Source organism: Neodiprion virginianus, chromosome 2 (assembly GCF_021901495.1).
Source record: "Neodiprion virginianus isolate iyNeoVirg1 chromosome 2, iyNeoVirg1.1, whole genome shotgun sequence".
Taxonomy (NCBI): Eukaryota; Metazoa; Arthropoda; class Insecta; order Hymenoptera; family Diprionidae; genus Neodiprion; species Neodiprion virginianus.
In genome coordinates, this window is record NC_060878.1 from 31,256,549 (window position 1) to 31,278,259 (window position 21,711).

At 44.2% G+C, this 21,711-nt stretch overlaps 1 protein-coding gene across 4 annotated transcripts in view; it reads right to left on the minus strand.

Moving 5' to 3' along the window:
• Positions 1-21,711, minus strand: part of LOC124298375 (LIM/homeobox protein Lhx9-like) — a 194,756-nt gene that overhangs the window by 99,378 nt on the left and 73,667 nt on the right. For 3 of the 4 annotated variants that reach the window (XM_046750275.1, XM_046750274.1, XM_046750277.1), the window contains one exon: positions 15,607-15,692. The exons of the other annotated variant lie outside the window; for it this stretch is intronic. The gene's annotated coding sequence lies outside the window, so the exon portion shown is untranslated. The remainder of the gene's footprint in view (positions 1-15,606; positions 15,693-21,711) is intronic. 4 annotated transcript variants of the gene reach the window in all.

A 21,711-nucleotide genomic window follows, 5' to 3' on the forward strand; every position in this document is an offset into this window, starting at 1 on the left:
CAACGTTTCGGTTAACACGCGCCAATCATCGGGCAGCTAATTGGTCCACGACCACAGCATCCCGCCGCTTTCCCGCACTCTCGAAAATCCCTCTAGACATACCTTATAGTCTAGGTATATCCGGCCGACAAAAATTTGCGCGCGACGTCGCGATCCGTGCGGACAGAGTCGAGGAGAATGGAAATTCTGTGCCGTCTTCTCCTTTTTTGCCCACGTTTGTTTGTTTGTTGTTTTTTTCATTTTTGTTCCGTTCTCTCAACATTTTCCAAATAATCATACCACTCGGAACGTACGCACGTGTATTATAATGTAAGCCGCCTACTTTCAGGTATACGAGAAAATTCATTAACAAAGTGCAGGCGATATCTTCTCTACTTCCCTGTATGTACAACAGGGGGACGAAGATACGTTACGTAACGAGCAAAGTGGGCTACGTATCATCATCTACATACATCTCTTCCCCCCCTCCTCAAATTTCAAAGCTTTGTTTGTTGTAGGTGTACTATATGGGGCGTTCCAACCCAACCCTGCTTTGCCGCATAGGTATACGGCTTCGTTTCTTACGTCGATTCATAGACAAAGTGAACGCAGAAGCATGTTTTTCATTCCGCGAAAAAAAACACAAGTCGATCCATCGTTCGAAACAAGTAGGTCAGCATCGAGGGCTGATTCAGTTGTCACGGAACGCCCCATATTGCGCGATGCACAGCACGTGGATGCAAGATCTATACTACGTATTACCGTATGAAGCAGCTCGCAACGCTATCTCGTAAAGTGCGGTGAAACCATGCGGTATTAGTTTAATCAGACTTTCCGAAACCCCAGCCCCCGCCCCTGACCCACCCCTGGTTTCCACCCCAGCTGCAGCGACGTGGCCGGGAGAGCTGATCTGTTTGGTAAAGAAGCAGCAGCCCCTCGACGGCCCGCGCCTTCGCAACCCTCGGAACGCGGGGGAATTGGTATTGCACCTTGTTACCGACGTGCACGTGAACGAGGTTCGTCCATGAGAGAGAAAATTTGTTCACCGCGAGTTCGAAGATGCGGTATAGCTGTGGCTCCTGTCAGGGCTTTCAGAAATTCGAAGGCATCTTAAGGCCGTCTACAAAATACGATCCCACTGACTTTCTCAAGTCATTTGGACACTCTGCGGTTTTATTTCCTCAGACCAAAAAACTAAGGCGTCCTAATCAGCGATGACTCAGATTCTATTAATACACAAATTTTCGTCTGAAATCGATTTTGGTTCAGATATACGAGGCCCGCATTCCTTGTTCGAGGATTTACAGGTCACGTTCATAAATTTCAGTTACGTAAGTGTACGTATATAATAGCTGTATACACATATGTATCTGCCTGCAGTATACCAATCTTCTCGATTCTTAACAATTTCTTTTCCGATGTGTTCTAGTCCGTCATTTTTTATAACCACTCTCTCTCTCTCTCTCTCTCACTCTTTTCCCCTTACTTCTCATCAGCGCCAGGCAGTTATTTTTTCATTTTTTACAGAACTATTATACATCGAACCTCGGCTCGGAGTTGCGCGGATCATCGATACTATCCCGAAACTTTGACGTGTATGTAAATTTTCTTGGCACTTCGAACGATATTTGAGGGGATTTCTTGGGCTTGATATATTGCCTTGACGTAGGTACATGGAATCCAAGGAAAATGACCAGTCGGTGCGGAGTTGTTGGATTTTTCACCGATTCGGGCAGTATAAAACTTGACCACTCATTCCCGTCATCGAAGACGCGAGCAGCTCGCGAGATCCAAAACGAATCTCGAGATCCAAAGTGATCCGCAGACGCGCGGATTCTTCCACGTTGTGGATACCGCACCGCGTTCAGAGAGGGTCCGAATAAATACGAAGAGGGAGTGAATATAATCGAGGAATAACTCCAACTATTTGTCAATTTCTCCGGCAACCTAAATTCAAGCTAATTCGACATCCATGTCGGACACGGATTCCCCTATCTGGTATCTCTTTCTATCCGCCTGACACCATATTCGCATTAGCAAGAGCGAACCGCTACCCACGCTCAAATGTTCAATCGACTCACTCACCTCCCCGCCTTCTCTCCCTCGCGCGCTCTCTCTCTCTCTCTCTCCTTCTCTCATCACATCTGCCTCTCCTCTCTTCCTCTCGCTCAGCACCGCTCTCCTCTCCGCGCGTCAAGTACCTACCTACCTTCCTGCCTACTCCTGCAGCCGATACGTGTTTGACCCTATATACCGTGTGTGTACACGTAACGTAAGTGCATAAGACTGGTACTTACATAAACTGAGTTGTACCGCGTCGCGTTGCATCAAAGAAAAGTAGGTATGTACAACAGATATAAGCTGCAGGAGCAAATAGAACAAGTGAAGATGCAGCTGCAGTGATCACCGACGATGGGATGAGTCCAACGGTCACCAAAATTCTTTTCTCAAAATTTTCCCCTTACGTCGACGATCGGCAATTGGTGTCACGATCTCCCAGGGGACGAGCCGAGATTGCTAAAGTTTAGCGAAATGTGAACGATACAAATTCCTCTAATGAGTGCGCGTTAATCTTTCCATCGCGCAAAGCGCGAGCCTTGAAAGTTTACGTAGAGTCGTAGATAGAGGATCACGGAGGAGAGAATACCGGTAAATCGAAAAGTTCGCGCGTGGAAGGTCCGTGGCTCACGGATCTGCGGTGCTAATTGAGTGATAGCGTTCTGTAATATTTATTTGTCACCCCTCCCAGCGGTCCTGGATGCCGTTCCCCGTCCCGTTCCTTGCCACCATGCATACCGTATAACCGTCGTTTGGCCCTCGAGTCGACAAACATACAAGGTATAACGCGTCTGGACCGTCGCGTCGACTCGAGCTCCTAAGCGGAGGCCACTTTAGATAGTTTTCACGCTACCCAGATAAAGTCTCTCGGCTCTTGGCTTGATGGATTTGAAACACGACAGAATTAGCAAAGTCGAGATAACGCCGCCTCTCCTCCTTCTCTCCGTACGCTGCACGCACACGCGTTCACCTCCGAATCTAATCCGACCTCATCGTCGCTGTTATATGCATACCCGTGCCGAGGTGGGGCTCGATGATTTATGTCGCGTTCTTTTATCGCTAACCCAGATGCTCGGCTCTCTTCCGATTATTCTACTCTCGGTGGAATTTTTAACGCCGAGCAACGGTGAGTCGCCTCGCAGGGTGATCGTAGGTTTTCCTCTATACGCGGCTTGACCATCCTGCCCGGTTTTGAGTTCGACTGACGATGCATCTTGCAGGTTTAAGATTCAGGCATCATCAAATATCGCTCTGGGGGTAATCAGACCGGCGAATCTGCTACCGTTAAATAATTATAATCAAGATCGGTCGCTACTCGCGTCGAAAGGCCGTTGACGCGTTTTCTTGCATCGGTAGCATTCAGCCAACTTCCGTGCAAATGATTCGTTGGTTATGGAATTTTCTCAACAACTTTCTACTCCGCAGAGGTAAGACCTGCGAGGGTAAATGTGGATGCGGCGCCAATTACAGTCGGATGTGCACGAAGCCACTTATTTAGGGATCAACTGTACACGAAGAAGAGGTATACTTACCGAACACGCGCTGGTGACTCAACGTAGGACAGATACTAGTCACAGTAATCTTTGCCCCCACGATGATCATTCGAGATTCGAATGACTATGAAAATATCGTTCGTTTTCTTTAACCTGCGGCGTGAACTTTTTTTAGACTATAATTTGGTGTCAGGTTAACACTGCCTGATCTCCAATTTCCGAACGAATCACAAAAATTGACAATTTTTAGTCCTAATCGGTTACTTTTGTTCAATTTTAACGTCGACATGTTTTACAGTATGATCAGTACTATCAAAAGGAAAAAAAAGAAAAGAAATAAAACCTCCCTCGAGGTTCGAGTTACCACGATGAAATACAAGAAGACTGAGATAGTTGACTCCGCAGAAGAAGGATAACCCCCACAAAATCGACCAGCTCCTCATCAGACGTGACAAATTTCGCAGGGTTGCCGCAAAGACTAAATCTGATCCAGCGAGCGGACCACCTGCGGGAGAAGCAACCGGTCGATATCGAGTGTCTTTGGTATCGAGGTCGACGATCGTCTAGGATGGAAGAGATCAGCTCAAAGCTCAATTAAGCCGACATTAGGGTTTTTTTCATCGACTTATACACTTAGCGGCCCTCGGGTTTGTGGCGCGATACATGTGTGCACGTGGCATGCATGCCTACGCCTGTGTAGAAGCTGTTCGTACTTGTTGCATACGGTGTGTGTGAGTGTCCGGGGCGTTCGGGCTATTATTTATCGTCTGACTTATCCTCCCGGCTCATTTACCACAAAAGGAGGACCGCGTTAGGTCCCAAGCCTCGGGACTCTTGCGCGAGACGAGGCTAAGGTCGTCGCCGATTGGCCACCGCCTCTCCAATACGCCTCGTGATTCGCCGAGGCCTGCGAGGATGTATATTAGCTTTGTGATATCCTCCGCGAGCGACAGATGGAATATCTTATTAGTCGGACAATGGGCAATCAACGACCCTCGATCCTGCTCGTTCCTCTCCTTTCTCTCTTTACCCGTCCTTCCATTCGACTACGGAATTATTAATAATAATTATACAGGTACCCACGGATGAGCTTGAAATTATGAATCGCGGGTTAAACGTCTGTGAACGAAGACATTCTTGAATAGTTTGAGGAATTTAAAAATCGAATTCACTGGGGGAAGGGGAAGCCGTGGCGGGGCTGCATAAGACCCTCCAGAAATCACGGTTGAATTTCATTATCACAATCACACCGAAGACTGAACCTTCTAAAACGAATTCGTAACGTCGTTATACTTTCTCGTAATCATGATCGACTATTAAGCTATAACGAAAAAATTGTCACTTTCACATTTTGGTATGGGTTAAAGAATTTCAGAATATAGGTTCAAATATCATTAATTCGTACTAAATTCAATAAACTATTACTATTGTTTAAAAACAAAATTAATGCTCTTTGACTTCCGATTTCCGACTCATTTACAGACTTCTGATACGAACAGACAAGTGATTAAAACTTGTTATAATATTTTTGTCTCAATTACATAATTTTTCGGCAATTAAATTAGATCATAAGCACAACACTTCCGTTAGCAGGGGTTTCCGCCTGCATACCACAACGCTCTACTGGTTATATTTTTATCTCCCTCTCATCGCCGAAGTATAATCTTGACCTGGATAACCAGAAGCTCCCCCCTTGAGCACGTTGAGGATTTAAAACTCCGATACCGCGAAGCATCCGAGGAAAAGAAGAAGGAGGAAGAGGAGGAGGAGAAATTGCAGGAGGTCAAAGGGCGCGGGATCCTTGCTGAGAGTGCTAATTCGCCCCCGCTGTGTAAAACGGTAAGTAGATTAAGGGAGGAGGGATGAAAGCAGGAAGAATTCGAAGCATTTTACGCTTCTCCTCCTTCTTCATCTTCTTCTCTTTTTTGTGCGTCCCTATCTCCTTCTCTGAATATAATAAAAATATCAGCCGAAGAATTAGCCATGTGAGGAGTGATTTATTAATTCGATTAAACCTTATAAGCCATACGAAGAGCTTTTAATCTCGAACGACGAGACTAAGAAAACTTTCCGCTTTATGTATCGCTCCTTGTCACGCGAAGGCGCAGCTCTCAGCCCACGGCCTATACTAACGTAGCTGACTTGAACGCCGCAGCTATTTCATTTCACTTTTTTTTTCATACACACGGGCAACTATCGTAAACGAAAAACGTGCTGGAAAAAGAAAATACGAATTAAATAGTGAAATGAGAGTAATTAAATCGAGAGTGGATGAGATCGGAATTTACGTGTTTTTTTTTTTAACGAATTCCCAACAGTATAAGCTTTATTAATTGGATAATTTTAACTGGCGGGTTACCGAATGCGGGATAATTTTTAATAAGAAGGAAAGGCATCCTGTATAATAAGACGGCGGCGTATGCGTGTAATCATTGCAATTAGAACGAGCCATCGTCAGCAGCATCGAACTAACGAAATGGGAGCAAAATCATAAAAGGTTAAAGCCACGTCCCCCTTCCTCCTTCTCTTTCTTCTTTATTTTCCGAATCGTTTTTATTAGTAGTACTTACTTCCCAACTCTCGTAGATCGCTCGGCGGCTTCCCCCGGCACCGTGCAGTACGGTGGAAATGAGTATAAAGCGTTGTTCGAATTAAGAATGAGAATGTTACACTCTTGTATGTCGTCCCAATTAAACGAAAGCTCGCCCTCACGGAGTCCGGAACCACGTAGCAGTGTCGTTAAACTACTAATTAAAGATTTCTCCCCTCTCTCTCTTATTCTATCATTCATTCTTCCCGTCTCCTTCTCTCCGCTTCCCGACTTCGGATACTATCGGGGGGAATGACCGGACGATAAAACTACAACGAAATCATCTTTATACCCAGTCCAAGATTGATTGGCCGCTGACTTGCTCATCGATACAGCATCTTATAACATGGAGTCGAATTTCCAAAGTTGAACAGTATATGTATTTTCCTATCGATAATTCACCCTCTGCGAAAGAAACTGATCACGCATATTAATAAAATCTCGTCTGACGAACGCGTTGTCGAGCCAGAGCTGAATGAAGGAAAATAAAAATAATAATAACAACAACAACAACAACAACGACAAGAAGCACAGGGATGAAGGGAGGGAGAAGAAGGAGAAGACGGAGATTGCGCTTTATCGAATTAAGTCAATTAGTGCGACCTGCACGGCGAGGCTATGTCCTGCCACTTAACCGGCTATCGCCGTGGACACTCGAAAGCTTTCCAGTAACGAAAGATAACTTCTTCTATAATGCATACAGGTAGGTATAGCTACGCTCCTACGTATACGAGACGCGTCTGAATGGACCCCCCTCCATAGGTGCAGAGATCTTCCACGGCGAAATACGGTTTAGATCCGATGAAGGCACGCGAGTGTGTTTATCGCAATAGGTAACGGGCCTTGGACGGTGAAAAAGGAGAGAGCGGGATGGCCGCTCCGACGGATATCTCAGCGTCGAAAATCAGACTGCAGTTTCATTAACGAAAGAGATCCTTCATTCATAAGAGATCTGGGCCAAGCAAAGGCCGCAGGCCTGTTTGAGGAGAAGAGAGAGAGAGAGAGGAGAAGAGAGCCCCGAGAGAAATAGAGAAGGAGAAAGAGAGAGAGAGTGATTTGGGGGGGGGGATGGAGGAGACTGAGAGGAGAGAAGCCTCGGGAAAGGGACGGATGGTAGGACGCGTCGGAATCGCTATCAATTGCGGACTCTAACGCTAATTGATAAATCGTGTTAAGTTAATGAATGAGGCGGGCCCACCGCGTCGAGGGGATGAGAGAGAAGAGTAGAAGAACGTAGGGGGGGGGGGAGGAAACGAGAAGCCGGGAATCTCCTCCCCCAGCCGCTCAGCCGAGATGGAGATTCAAAAATCAAATTCCAACTTGTGTTTTCTTCGATCTGTCGTAGTATCTACGTAATGCGATGGTAGATCAAATGAATTTGCGTCGATTGTAAAACAGGTTCACTGATTTCTCAACATCGATACCAAACACATCAGCCCGCACCATTGGGTATCGTTGAATGAGTCATAAATTGGACGTACGTTGCATTGTCATAGAATATTGATTGAAACATGATGGGAAAATTGTTATTTATCGTTTACAATGTTAAATAATGATTTGTGACGACTCGTAGCACAGTACAGTAGTGCGATAATATGTACAGAGTGCGTGCGGAATTGGGCACGTTTAACGAAAAACGATACGAAAGACTAATTACCTGTTGATTATCCAGTATAGATGGAAGAAAATTTTTTTTTTTTCACATCGACTCACCAATTAAAAGCAGATAAATACAAAAATATTGCATTGCTAATCTTCGTGAATGAACCGCGGTATTGCAACCCCCTCCTTCAGAGGGTCTTGTTTCGCGGGTGAAACGGTACCCAGAGGATATTCGCAAGACGGTTAATTCGCGGTCCCGAGGGGAGTGGAAATGGGGCAAGTCGCGGGTCGGGGAACGGGCGGAAGGAAGAGGGAAGGAGAGCAGGCGAAAGGGAGGAAGGGAGAAAGAGAAGACCGGAGAAGGGCGAAGCTATAAATCAGACGCTGAGTTATGGGGTAAGAGCGACGGGTTCTCCCTCGCCGAGTAATTTACCCTGACAAATGACGTACGAGCTTAATCGGTAGTTACGAGGACCTCTACCTGCCCCCGACGAGCCGTCCCCAGTCACCACGCGATGACCAAAATCAGTGGAAAAAGGCCCGAGTGTTTGTGGATTAGCCGGACGGGGAGGTTGCCGGTACAATTTAAAACCGACGTAATACGTTATACGCTGATATTTTTATCAAGCGGGTGTATAATTTTTTGACCAAATCAGCGGCAGCTAAACAGGCTCAAAATTTACTTACAGGATGCCCGATCGGGTTACCCGAGTGCATGCGTGACGCGAAGGCAAAATCCTTTCCGTTTTTATTTCCTCCTCAACGGTGTCTCCGGGGTCCAGGAAAATCCCTGTTGGAAAATCATGCGGCCGCCGAACTCCATGGCTTCACAGAGCCCCGGCTTTGACCGACGAAACGAGTGTTTAAAATGTCACAACGGACACGCCGCGGCTTTGGAAAGTCCCGCATCTAAAATACGTGCCGGCATGGTGAATTTTCCATTGGGGTGGGGGAGGGATAACACCCCGCGTAAGCGCAAAACGATGACAAGTGAAAGAAGAAGTTTTTCACAGACGGAAGTTGAAGCTCCGTTTTGATGTTTGAAAAACGAGTATGGAAAACCGAGAAGAACCTCCCGCGACACATGTTTATTCCGCAGGATATTCGCTCGTGTACGAGTGTTACGTACTTACAACGTATAACGTATAACGCGTAAGGAGAGAGGCGGGTGAGCAAATGCAGGGGCAGCGGCTTAAACTGCAGCTATTTATAACGGTGAATACGAAATGAAACGATCCTCTCCGGCTCCAGCTGGCCGGTTCAATTACAAAATTCTTTGCCGAGGCGTAAATTACGTTTAATATCTATGCCAGGGCGGAGGAACGCCAGAGCCCCGGCTTAATCTGTAGCAGTTTAGAAACAATTCACAGTGGTCAGCCCGGTTAGTGTCAAACGTACGTAACGCGCCACCCCTTTTTGGACCATCCCGGTAAAAGATGGCATCGTACAAAGGTCTCGTTTCGTTTCACATTGTACATACGTATGTACCAACGTACGTACGCAGCTCTACGCCAGGCTTGAACAACACGTGTCACAATTCCGTGTGTGTGTGTGCGTTTCACTCGCGTGTGGGTACGGCAGGCACTGCAAGAGGGTGATCCCTCCTCCGTTTCGCTTCCCCTAGACTCCGGAACAATGCTCTTTAATTTAGAGGGCCGCTGGACAGTAATTAAAATAACCTACCCTGTAACACATACTCCGTCAAGGGGTGCCCAACCCCGAACCTGCACAGGCAAATCCCGTCCCGAAAACATTTCTTCCAGCCCCCCTTAAGCTCCCTCTGACCGTTCTCCCTTATACACGCGAGGCGAGCCGTTCGATCCATCGGGAGTGTGTGTGTTATTGCTCGGCGAAACACCACATGGGAGGGCTGGAAAGAAATAACGGGGGGGGGAAAAAAAGAGAGACGCCGTATGAAAAATTCCACAAAACACTCGGCGAATTGAGCTGTGCGCAAACTGTAAAATCCAGTCCACCCGTCGCGGCGTTGTTCCTCGGAATATCTACGATGTTGGATATAAATTTTACTTTCGATTTTCCCTACTATTACAGAATACAGTAAAGAATCTTACCGGTATTACATACGTACACCTTTACGCACGAATGAGAGCGAAGAACCGTCTGCGGGTTGTTCACCCGACCTCGGCCATTTTCGGCTCAATCTTCTTTTCTTTTTTTTGTTATTATTTCTAGTTCTTTATCGTAATAAGTAGAACACACGCGAGGCGACAGCTGGACTCGCGCCGCAGGGCCCAATTATCATATTCCATTAGGCCTACGGGGAGGCGGATGGTGGGAGGTAGCGGCGAAGGGGGGGGGGGGGGGGGCCGAGGAGTCTAATGGAATTAACAAATCCCATAAAGTTTTAATCTATATACCGGAAGTAACACCATCTGTCGACCGGAATCCCTCCCCGTATAGTGGTGGTGAGTCGACGCACCTGCTTGCCGCTCGAAGAGTGCGCACAGTCGGCCTTTCAACGAGTGAACCCTGGCGTTATACACACTCTCGAAAAGTACACGATCACGGGCGAGGGACAAGTCTCCTACCTTTTTACCCTACGATAAGCCCGATTAGAAATAAAGACAATTGCAGAGGCGAATATGCCGGGTGTATCAGTTTGAAATAGAACCATTTCTAAATACGGCATTCCCCTCCGCTGCGTATTCAGAGGTACGTATTTCACAGTGATTTTTTTGTGAAAACTAGGCAGCCATGCGACAGCAATATTACCAGTTGAGTAGTAAAATTTTTGGCACTTGAATTGGTAAACCTTTTTCCATTACCGTAAGTCGCGATTCAATTCCACTCTCACGCAACACGTTCGTCTATCCTGTGAAATTCTTTCTATACTTCCTGCGTCTCGGCTCGACTCACACGGAACCCGCTTCTGGTACCCCAGACGACAAATGTATAAGGTATTCCAATTTCTCACCCAATCAATTTATTTATGTATTTACGTTCGTACACCCTGTTGGAGTGTGAATATACTCGATCCAAGTGAACGGAAAATCCGGTTCTGTCAAACGGACATAGAACTCGCTGATCACTCTCAAACTGATATTACATACATGCTAATCGAAGGTTTCTACACATTCCAACGTTCTTTAGAATTGGTCAAAATTTTGGCAAAAATCAAAAGGGACTTTGTTGGTCTAAGATTTTCGCGATTTTTTAAACCGGTATAACTTTTTGTCTTACAATTCAGTTCCGGAAATTTTCCGCCCTAATTGGCACTTATTCGAAGGGATTCAAAATATGAAGCCGCAACATCGTAGGATCAGCAGCTGAGAAAATGGGACAACATTTTACCGTTTCTTGGCTGTATCTTTAGAATGTGTGGTCTGATCGAATAAGGACTAGTACCAATCGCTGTCTCTCGTTAAATATGTTGACATAACGTATGAAAAATTGCTAAAAATGTTCATAAAAATCGAAAGAAATAGCCAAAAGTCTAACGAAGTTTCTGTTCGAAAAAAAATTGAATACGATGATTTTTACATGACACCTAATTAGTACCCGAAGTGTATCCAACTCCTGTCTAGATTAATTTCTGAAATATCTTATGGTAATTTCGGTACTTTTCGTATTTGTATTGTACATTGAATTTTCCATCTATCGACAGAAAATTCGAGGAAAACGTAAACGAACACAAAATCCAACATTCTGTATAAAACGGGAGGTACGCGAAACGAAAGAATTACTAAGTATGATATCACTAGAGCTCAGATAAATATGTATTAAAAATTACAAAATATGTACATATAATATATACGTATGTCTTAAAAAACTAAAGATAAATTATGTTGAAATAAAGTTTGTTCTACTCGACAACAGTTGTTATTATTTACTCCATATTTTTTCCCTAAGTCTATATTATAAGTCGACATTTTGTAATTTCTAATACATATTTATCTGGGTCCTAGAGATGTCACAGCTGTCTTACCTCCGGGGTTTGACGTGTGTGGTTACGCAGACGGACACATACGTGAACACACCTGCATTGCGCAGTATGTACCGACCAGGCATGTGTGTATGTATGTACATACCTACGTACATACCCGATGCGGCATTATTTGATTAAATTCAAAAAGTTTCTCCTCAAAGACAGGATAGTTCCGTGGTAGGAAATCCCACTCAACCCTGAGCCCTCGAACTCGGAGGAATCCCCAATCCCCCGCGCTGTAACTGACTGACCCCCAGAGATTATTATTTTTTCATCATCTCGCGAGCCCGAGGCTGGCGGAGGGGGTGAAGGGGGCAGACGCGGAAGGGTAGGGGGGTGGTATATTTCAGACGGATGGACCGTCCTGATAAATTGCATCTTTCTGACCAGCAGCCGAGTCTCTCCTCTCCCCCTCCTCTCCATTTCGCTGGTTTCGCTTCCCCGGTAGCTCTTATAACCCCCGGAAATATATACGGGACGGCAAATTGAAAACTAGCGATCGAAACCGCTTGAATAAAATATTCTTCAAATTTATTGTAACACCCTGCCCCGTCGTACCTATATGTATAGGCAGTTGGTGAACATCCCGTACCTAAATATATATATATGCGTACACACATACTCGTATATAGATGTTGCCGAACCGAAAGGTTGTTAAACGCTGCGATCGTTGCGCCTGTAAGGCTTTGCGAAGCGAAAATTAAACACAAGTTTTGTGAAACTTTTGTCAACGTTTCGTAGACTTGCCAACGCCGGTAGAGAGGCTGTTTACTCGAGCAAATACTCGAGTGTCGAATATCGGTTGCGAATGAAGTGAGAAATCGAGACCATTAGCTCAATTGTGACGAACCAAATTTAACAAAATTATTAAACAATACTTGCCGTGACTGCAGTCAAAATTTGAAGTATTTATAAAAGAGTAGGAAATAGAAGGCGGAACAACGACACAATATAACCTATGTGACTCGCGGCTTGCAGGTTAAGCAAGGATATATCATTCCATCCGCAATCAATGTCTTTGATCAAAAGTCTTTCTTCAACTATTTCTATCAAGTTTTTGTTTCATCCGGGTTTGAAATTGAGAAGTCATTCGTTCGATGTGATTTTTTGTTCAATCGACTCCGAGCCGCGATCGTTGGAGAGTTGAAATTGTTCGTGACAAAGCGTGTAGATGGGATAGATGTAACTTGAAACGTGACTTTCTCGACAAATAAAGACATGTACAAGACCGGGTATAATACGCGGTACTGTAGCTTGGCTAATTCGTACAGTTTGTTTTCGATTAATTCCTCTTCTCGTGACAATGAGAGAAAAATGAAGAAGTAAAAGAGGTACCAAAAAAAAAAGAAAAACATAGAAGAAAATAGAAACGTTTTCTCGTTTCAACCGCACACACGTACACACACATAGACAGAGCAAATTGCGCGGCGATCTCCCGGGCGGTATGTCTGATTGTGAGAGCCACTGTCTAGCCCGGTGTAATATTCTCGCATCGAGGTAAAAACCTTCGAAATGAATTAACTTTTTGTCGACTATGAAGGCGGGATCAGCGGCGGAAAGCGGCGCGGCGACGGGGTCAGCCTCTGGCACTAAGAAACCGTTTTATCCCCCATTGTCGTTCCTCTTATACACCGTCGAGTGACTCGAATCCACGCAAGATCCGCGCGGTCAACATCTCCCGGAATTATCCCCCGGATAAATTTCACCGTCAGGTAGGTATAAAATAAAGTTGGTATGGATATCGGTTCGCCATTGCCTTCGAGTAAAATTTGTCACACTTGTTCGCACTGATCCGCGGTAAGAAACGGCCATTTTTTTTTTTTTTTTTTTTTGTATCGACGAAGAATCTAATTTGCAAAGAAACAGGATACCGAAATTGTTGCATGGAATACGTTAGGCTTGATTCGGATAAAATCAGGCAAGCTTCTACGGAGAAAAATTTCAAATCCTTTGAGAAAATGACGTGTAATTTTTTGACACATAAAAAGATGAGTAAATTTTTACACAGAAATATCGTTATTACAAAATTTTAAATTTAAATCAGCCACTCGTATGGAGGGAACTAACGGATTAGAATAACTTTTCAAAAATATTGTCGCTCGGCGATGAACAAGGTTTCCTTCTGAACTATGACACGTATGAAAAACAAATAATACTACGGCGAAAATTGGTGTTGAATTTTTGTATAAAACTTGAAGCATCTTCACTAGAAATTCTTGGCGAATATTATTGAATCTTTGTAAAATCTGCGTCAATTCGTTCCGTACACTTGTGGCTGATTGAAATTGAAAATTTCGAAAACGCGAAATATCTAAAAAGAAAGTTTTAAAACTTTTTAACGTAAAAGCACAGTTCCCCTTAAATGCGTCAAAGAGTAAGATATTGCATTCCTGTACGATTCGCAGGAATATTGCCGCCCGGATCCAACCGAGAAATTTTTATTCAACGAGGAGAATCATTTTCACGCGGCATCGGAAACAAGAGACAAGATCCAAAGATCGTGCATCCGTCCTGCTGCATAGAAAATAGGACAAGGAAGATCCGAATCCGCGATTCGTTTCCTACAGTAAGTACCCACACAACACGCGGGCTGCTCTAATACCTGCAGAAACGTCGAAGTTCGCTCGTCTGCACGGTACTGTAATTTATATTTAAATAAGATCGAATTGAAACCGCAAGGTAAATATACTGGCAGCGATTCTCCACGGTTCGTTGATACATGCGAAGGAAATTCGTCCGCGTACCAACACCTCTGCAGAAGATTCGTGCAAGTATTTACGCACATACATATTGCAACGCGGTTAAATTCCGGAGAGCCAACGGCCGATGCTCGACGTTTAACTTTTACCCCGATACGATTTTTGATTGGTTTGTGGTCGAACCGCTGCTGTCGTCCGGCTCGGCGTTACACGCGTAATAAGGTATATGTAAACACGTTAGCGTAAACGCGTTCGGAGATCTCATCACATGCGATTACCTCCGGATCATTACTCGCCCACGAGGGAAGAAGGAGAGGAGAGGAGAGGTGAAAAAGAAAAGGGAGTCGACAGCTGCCGAGGCGCGAATAAAATCCCTATACCTGTATCGAGGAATAAAAATGAAGGTACCGAGGCAAAAAAGTGATTGAAACAAAAGTTACGAAAGCACACCTGTTCCGGCTGACGGATGTTTCCGAGATGCTCAACTGCACTTCAGCTGCAGTGTGCGGATATATTGTGCATGGGCATTTTACTGATATATCGGAGGAGCCGAGAGAAATCGAGTCTATATATATATGTTTATGTGTATGTAAAAAAGAGAGATTAATTAAATAAGAAAGTTATAGAGCCTTTTGAATGAGTATGAATGACACAATTCTTATGATTCATAGCTGCGAGCCAATCAACGGATTGTGAAATTTTTCACTCGAGCTGGTAAATTATTCTAATTGCAACGGTAGGTATAATATATAATACGTAATAATATAAGCTGCAGTCAATAAGCGTATAAGTGAGGAGAGTAGCCGAGGAGAAACGAGAGTTTTCTTCGATTAACGAGTATAATTCATTCAAATTGGTACTGTGTGAAAGTTATCGACAATTACGAGAATGATATCGACCGATCTAAGTGTCCGTCCGAGGTTTCGAATTAATCGCCAAACAACCTGCAACCAACCGGAGCGGAAGGTAAAAGCTCGAGAAGTCTGACACGAGAGAGTCGTCGACTCGCAACGAGCTCGAAGAAACTAATTAACTCTCCGGAGTTAATCAAGTGACGAGTTCCCGGAATAGTTTGGGACTCGATATTATAATGCCTCTGGTCGTTGTTTCTCAGCTTGTCGCGAAATTGCAATTCCTTTTCCCTCGTATTCGTCGTTTTCGATTTCGATCGTTTTGCAATATTACACGTACGAGTATATCACAGGTACCTACGTACAATACAGGAATCATTTCACTCACCAAAGCCGTTTCTCGTCGTTAACGTTCAGGAAGTAAGACCGAACGGTCCTCGTTCACATTTAGAAAAAAGCCTGGCCGGTATCCATCTGGAAGAAATAAAGGATATTCAACGTCTCAATCTTGCCACTCCCTCGGGAATCATTAAAAACACATTTTTGACAGACGATAGGCGAAAGCTGGCCTGGTTTAGGCATCTAACGATCTTCCCTCTACGACGAGGGACGGTATCCCTGATCCTCGCACGTCGTTACACTCTACACTCGGAAGACATTTGGTACGGTTTTAAATCGACTAATGAACTTTGACGGTAATATCAGGGACAGACAGATGTCCAACAAACTGAAGCGCGCCGCACTATAATTATCGTAATTAACGAATTAATTAATAGATTAACTATAAGTTTTTAAAACAACGAATTGAAAGGATTTACCAATTCAAAATTATACAATTATGCAGAGTGAATTCATCTCTCTCTCCCTCTCTCTCGATTCTTGCGGCTGAAGGTACCTTTTAACAATTAACTAATGGATGCGTAATTGAAATAACACAGCCCTTGATACATGCGTGAGGGTATATAATACATCGCAACGATGAGCGAGATAAAAATTGTGAAAAGAGAGACGAAGAGAGATAAAAAGAAGAAGTGAAAAAGAAATGCCTCGGCGATCGTTGTCCATAGAAAATTTTTTCGACATACTAATGAGCAAATAAAGTGACTAGAGTGAAAATTCATTAACAGTCTTGCTCGCGGCACCGGCATCAGCAGCGCGCTGTGCTTTGCTGTGCTGTGCTGTGTACCAGGAATTGGCATAACTCCTTTCCGGGTAAAGTACCCAGGAGAAGGTAGGCTTGACAAAGGGCTAAAAATAAATACATAATTAAACCGCGGCAAAACGCACACAGCTTCCTCGCTGGCGCGCGATACCGACACCAAAGGCAAAACCCTGCACCGTGCTGCAGAGAAATTTACGTAAGTATATACGGATATGAGCTTCAAACCTCTTGTTCTTCTCGTCTCGCGGTAAGTATCGGGACATTCTTATACCCGACGCAGGTCTTCAAAGTCAAAGGTTTGAAACGGGGTTAATAATTACGTGCGTAACGGGTAACGAGGAAGTTGCGAGTCGTGTGCAGACGATTGCTCGCTTAACTCGTCCAGCAGGATTTAATGAACCCGATAGTGTCGAAGGACGACCTGTACGAAAGAAAGAGATCGATGTCTCGTCTGTGTTCACATATTTCCATTGGTCCCCTGCACTTGCGATCTTCGGAAGTGAAATGCACTGCACAGAGTAGGTACATGTATTATCGCGGTTTATAATCGCAACATTTTTTTTCCCCCTTGTCTTCGATACCTCGGGTATCATTTGTCAAATGAAACTCGCCGTGGTTCACTTGAAATTGGTGAAGAAGGAAGCTCGATCTCGAGAGGGTATACATATAGAGGTTAGTTACGAACGGAACGGAGATACGAAGCTACGATCAATCAAAGCCGTGCGCGAGGAAATAAAGACGAAGCAAAGAAATATCAGCGGCGGTCAGACCGCGATTCGTATCCTGGTGATAACGACCGTTAGTAGGTATAACGTTGTAGAAAATGAGAAAGAGAGGAGAAGATATAAGATAGAAGAAAGAATTGAGGGAACGCCGCCACCTCCCTCCAGCGCACAAACACCATGCGGCTATGCAGGCACAGGGTATGACACACAAATGCGACTCTGCATCCTCCGACTCTTGTATCCCCCAGGATCTCTTATAATGGCGTCCAGTTATTACGGGGCGGACAAGACACCGTCCGCATCGACATAACTAACCACACTTGCACGCCCACGGCCAAACAGAATCAACGTATACGTATGCAGCCGTGAATGTGTATAGGAATGATTATTTTCGGTGACGTCCATTCGCCGATCGCGTCACCATTTTTGGGAATCACGGTGAATGAAACGATTCGATGCCGAATCACTGCATTCTTCTTTCCGTCAGGTGCAATAAGATGTACTTCGTAATAAAATTTTGACCTCCGCACATCGTCCATAAGTATCTATCAAATTTGTGTACAAGGGTTTTTCTTTAACGTGTAAGTTAGGAAATTTTTCTCAGGATCGCGAGCAATAAATTGAAATGAGAATTTGTCATTTTAAACGCCCGTTGATTTACAAAAATTAACGATCAGTATACACGGTTAAAATAAGATATTCCAACAGGTCAATTAAAGTTTTCGGGGTTGATTTGACCATTTTTTAATGTATTACCAAGTGAAAAAGAAATATGATGAACGACGAATTACATGTTGATATGACAATTTGAGTGTTAAAATTACAAAAATTTCTATCACATTTACTAACAAATATGTAACAAATAACACTAATCCCTGCTGGAACATTATATTTAGTTAATTCGTTCAAACGGTGTACTTTGATTTCGAAGTTTCGTTTTTACCACTGTTTAAAACCGTGATTCAGCAGATTATAGAAGATCAGGTTAATTTGATAAATCGCTGATCGTGAGAAGAATTTCCCTCCAAAACTAGAAGAACAGACTTTGTAGCCAATCATAGCTGTAAAAGTAAAAGGTACGTTTATAGACCATTGAGACGTGAAATAGGTAATGCACAGCATAAATAACTCAAATTCCAGCAGGCAAACACGTCTCATTGTCAGTAGCAATAATCCATGATTTGAAACTGTCGGTTTAAAAGTTCAAATTTATATTTCTAACAACGTTGAGAATCTATACGTATCCCCGTATTTGAAGAAACATTCGAACTAGCTTCACAGCATTTGAAGCGACTGTTTCACCGGAAAGGAATTCTCCAACAACAAAGCTTTGCATCGCTCCTAACCCAAAATGAGTACTTTGAAAAGTTCACGCGCCGTTGGACCAGAGACAATCAGATTTTAATGACGCAATTTATGAAAAAACATCGGAGAATTATATCGTCCGACGAAGGTGCGCGTACCGAGCTCACATATTTCATGCTATCTACCCAGGTGTGTATATATATACATACATATACATATATGCAGGTAACAATATCCACGTGTTTAATTATTGTACCTAGGTAGCTAGCTGGGTGGAAAGGCACCCGGCAGTCCGGGCTTTGTATTAACAGCGAGTGTATGAGAATAGGGACGAGAAGAGAGGGGGAAGGGGAAGGGGAAGGAAAAGGAAGGGAAGGGATGGAGCCGGGTAGATATACTAATTTCATTTCACGACTTCCTGCCATTCTTGCCGGTGAGCGACGTGTCCTGTCGTGACGTCATCACTCCGCAACAACATTCGCGCTCTCTTCTTCACGGATCCGCGAACCCGATAACACCTACGTACCTACTTTCAAAACGCCTAAATTATCTACCAAATTGTTGTTTTTCATCGCTCATCTCTGCCCCCCTCCTGCCCTGCCTCTCTATCCCTCTTCCTGCCGCGTATGTTGTACAGTTACACCTAGAGCTGACCCGTTGTTTCTTGATTGTTTTGTCACGCTCAGGTGACCGCTTGAATAACAAAATTATACTTAAAACCTGCACCGCCGCAGGAACAAACAACGAGAACTGTAATTATAAATTTAATATAAATAGCAAAAGGAAGTTGTACGTTTAGAAATGTATCATCTATCTATACGCCCACCGGCTGCAGACTGCAGGGAATTGTTGATTTAATCAAAATGTTCCCTGAACCCAAAACATCGTACGTATAATCACAAGATACGCTGCTTAACCATGAGCTAATACACGGACACGGGGTTAACGCAGGATGTCTGATTCCGAGGTAAAGATATCCCTTTCGAACTTTTCGATTTTCTTTGTGTTTCTTGTTTCTTATTATTTATTTTTTCAATCTATTTTCATTTCCCTCCATCGCCGCTGTTACGCTGCATGATGGAAGAGTAGCGTGACAGTGCCGATCGTAGTTCCGAATCAATGATTCCCCCAACGTTTCAATAAGATTTGAAAAGGTGAGTTTACCGCCCCTAGCAGATTGCAATACACCTGCATATCAACAAACCGGAAGGCCATTCATCCCCACGTCGGAGTATCTTGTTTAAACCGTAACACAGAGCCTTGGCCGTGCAGGGGGTGATCGATACTTGTGGAATTAATCTCTGGCTAGAGAATATATCTACGAGCTGGTAATTATTGTTCGGCGCGCATACATTCGTGTTTGTTTTTGCACGGTTAGAAGTGGATGTGTATAAGGTGTATACCGCAGAGCTGTGTGGTGTGCCTGTGACAGGTGTGTGTGTGCGAGGGGCACGGCTATTATGCATACACGATGCAATCTCCTCAGCGGTGAGACGGTCTCTCTCTCTCTCTCTCTCTCTCTCTCTCTCTCTCTCTCTCTCTCTCTCTCTCTCTGACCCTCTATCTTGCCCTTCCTCTCTCGCTCTTTCGCTCTCTCGCTCTATCCGCGAGCGAGTAAGATCCGCAGTAATTGCCAGCTCGTAGGGAAGATGAAGAAGATGAAGCACAAAGTCGTAAAGGAAAAAATTCGCCGGATATCTCGTGGAAGTAAATATTTACTCCCCGCTAATTACCCGCGTAAACCATTCATTACCGTACTTCGTTAGCGGCCAATCATTTTCTCAATTTCACCCTTTTTCATCTTTTTATATATACCTACGTACCTAGATATAACATTATGCCGCCGTGTAACGAAGGGTTGAAAAATCGTTAAATTAATTCGAAGCCCTGCAAATCAACGCAGAATCGCACGTTTTTCACGGCGTTAGAAAGGCGTTTAATATACTGTTCACGTTACACGCGTACAACGACACTTTTCGCAAAATCAATTTCCGTCAGGGGTAGGTAGAGTATAATATGCGTCTTATATGCATACCACCACCTACAGGGGTTGGAGTGAGCAGACGTAGGGCTGAGGATTCAAGCATCGGGTGATACAGTCTGTTTACAGCTTCTAATATTCCACCGGGCAATTCCAGCAATAAATTTCACCTCCTCGTAAAATCGCTGTACACAAGGATTCCCTATCTCGCCTCGTCCAGAGTTCCCGCGCGGATCCTCCGCATCGGCATCCCACTGTCTCTTCACCTTCCCTCTTTCTCTTTATTCCTCTTTTACAACCCCGATTCGTCTATTCGACGGAGTCGCGCATTGTATGTTGCAAAAAAAACAAAAATTGACTACAAAACGCGCGGCAGTGTGCGACGATAATTATGGAGCTTCGACGAGAGAATGAGGTACCTTGAGTACGGGAGGGAAATTAACGCGCATGAAAAAAATGCGGGAGAAGCATGAATGAATGAAAAGGGGCGGGAACTCTGGATCGGCAAGACGTAGGTGTAATAAAACGGTGTATAAAATAATTGGCTGTAAAGTTTGGAACGCGTTGCATATGAGAGAGAGAGAGAGAGAGAGAGAGAGACGCCTCCTGCAGTTCCACGCCTGTACGGCCCGAGTCACTGCTTCTCTCTTTTTCTCTCACTCTCACTCTTTGTCCCTCTCTCTTTCGCGTGTATGCATAGGTATAATATAGATGCAGTCGTCGTCGTACGCGCCGAAGTTCCGATAGCTTTGCCCTCACCCGTAATTTCCCACCTTCTCGTAAGGCGCGACCTGGCCGACGCCATCCTTAGGAAAACGAACCTTAAGGACGCAATACGTTCATGTGAGTGCACGAGGATGCTTGCTGCTATACATGTATAATGAATTCATGATGGCGATAAATAATCAACAGATATATTTTATTGTGTGACAATTTTTATGGTCATTGTCATTATAAATTTGGCGGGAAATTTATGCCTCTTGCGCGTATAACGTAGGATATATAGGTATGTGCGTAGCGTATATGTGTATATTCATACATGTATGCGCGGTACATAACTATATATAGGTATATACTGCAGGCTGCAAGGGTTTCATTCAGCCTTGGTGAACGAGAGATATTTGACGCTTTAAACTCTCTAACGACCCGAGGATACTAAAAATGACGACGTGTTGTTAGCTAAATCATTCCTCTTAACGACTAATCGGTTCGATTCGATTTTCGAGGGTCACTCCTCGTCGTTGTTCTCTTTTTTTCCTCGCTTCTTCTTCCTTTCCGTCTTCGGGAGAAACTTTCTTCATCCAATCCTCCCCCGGCGAT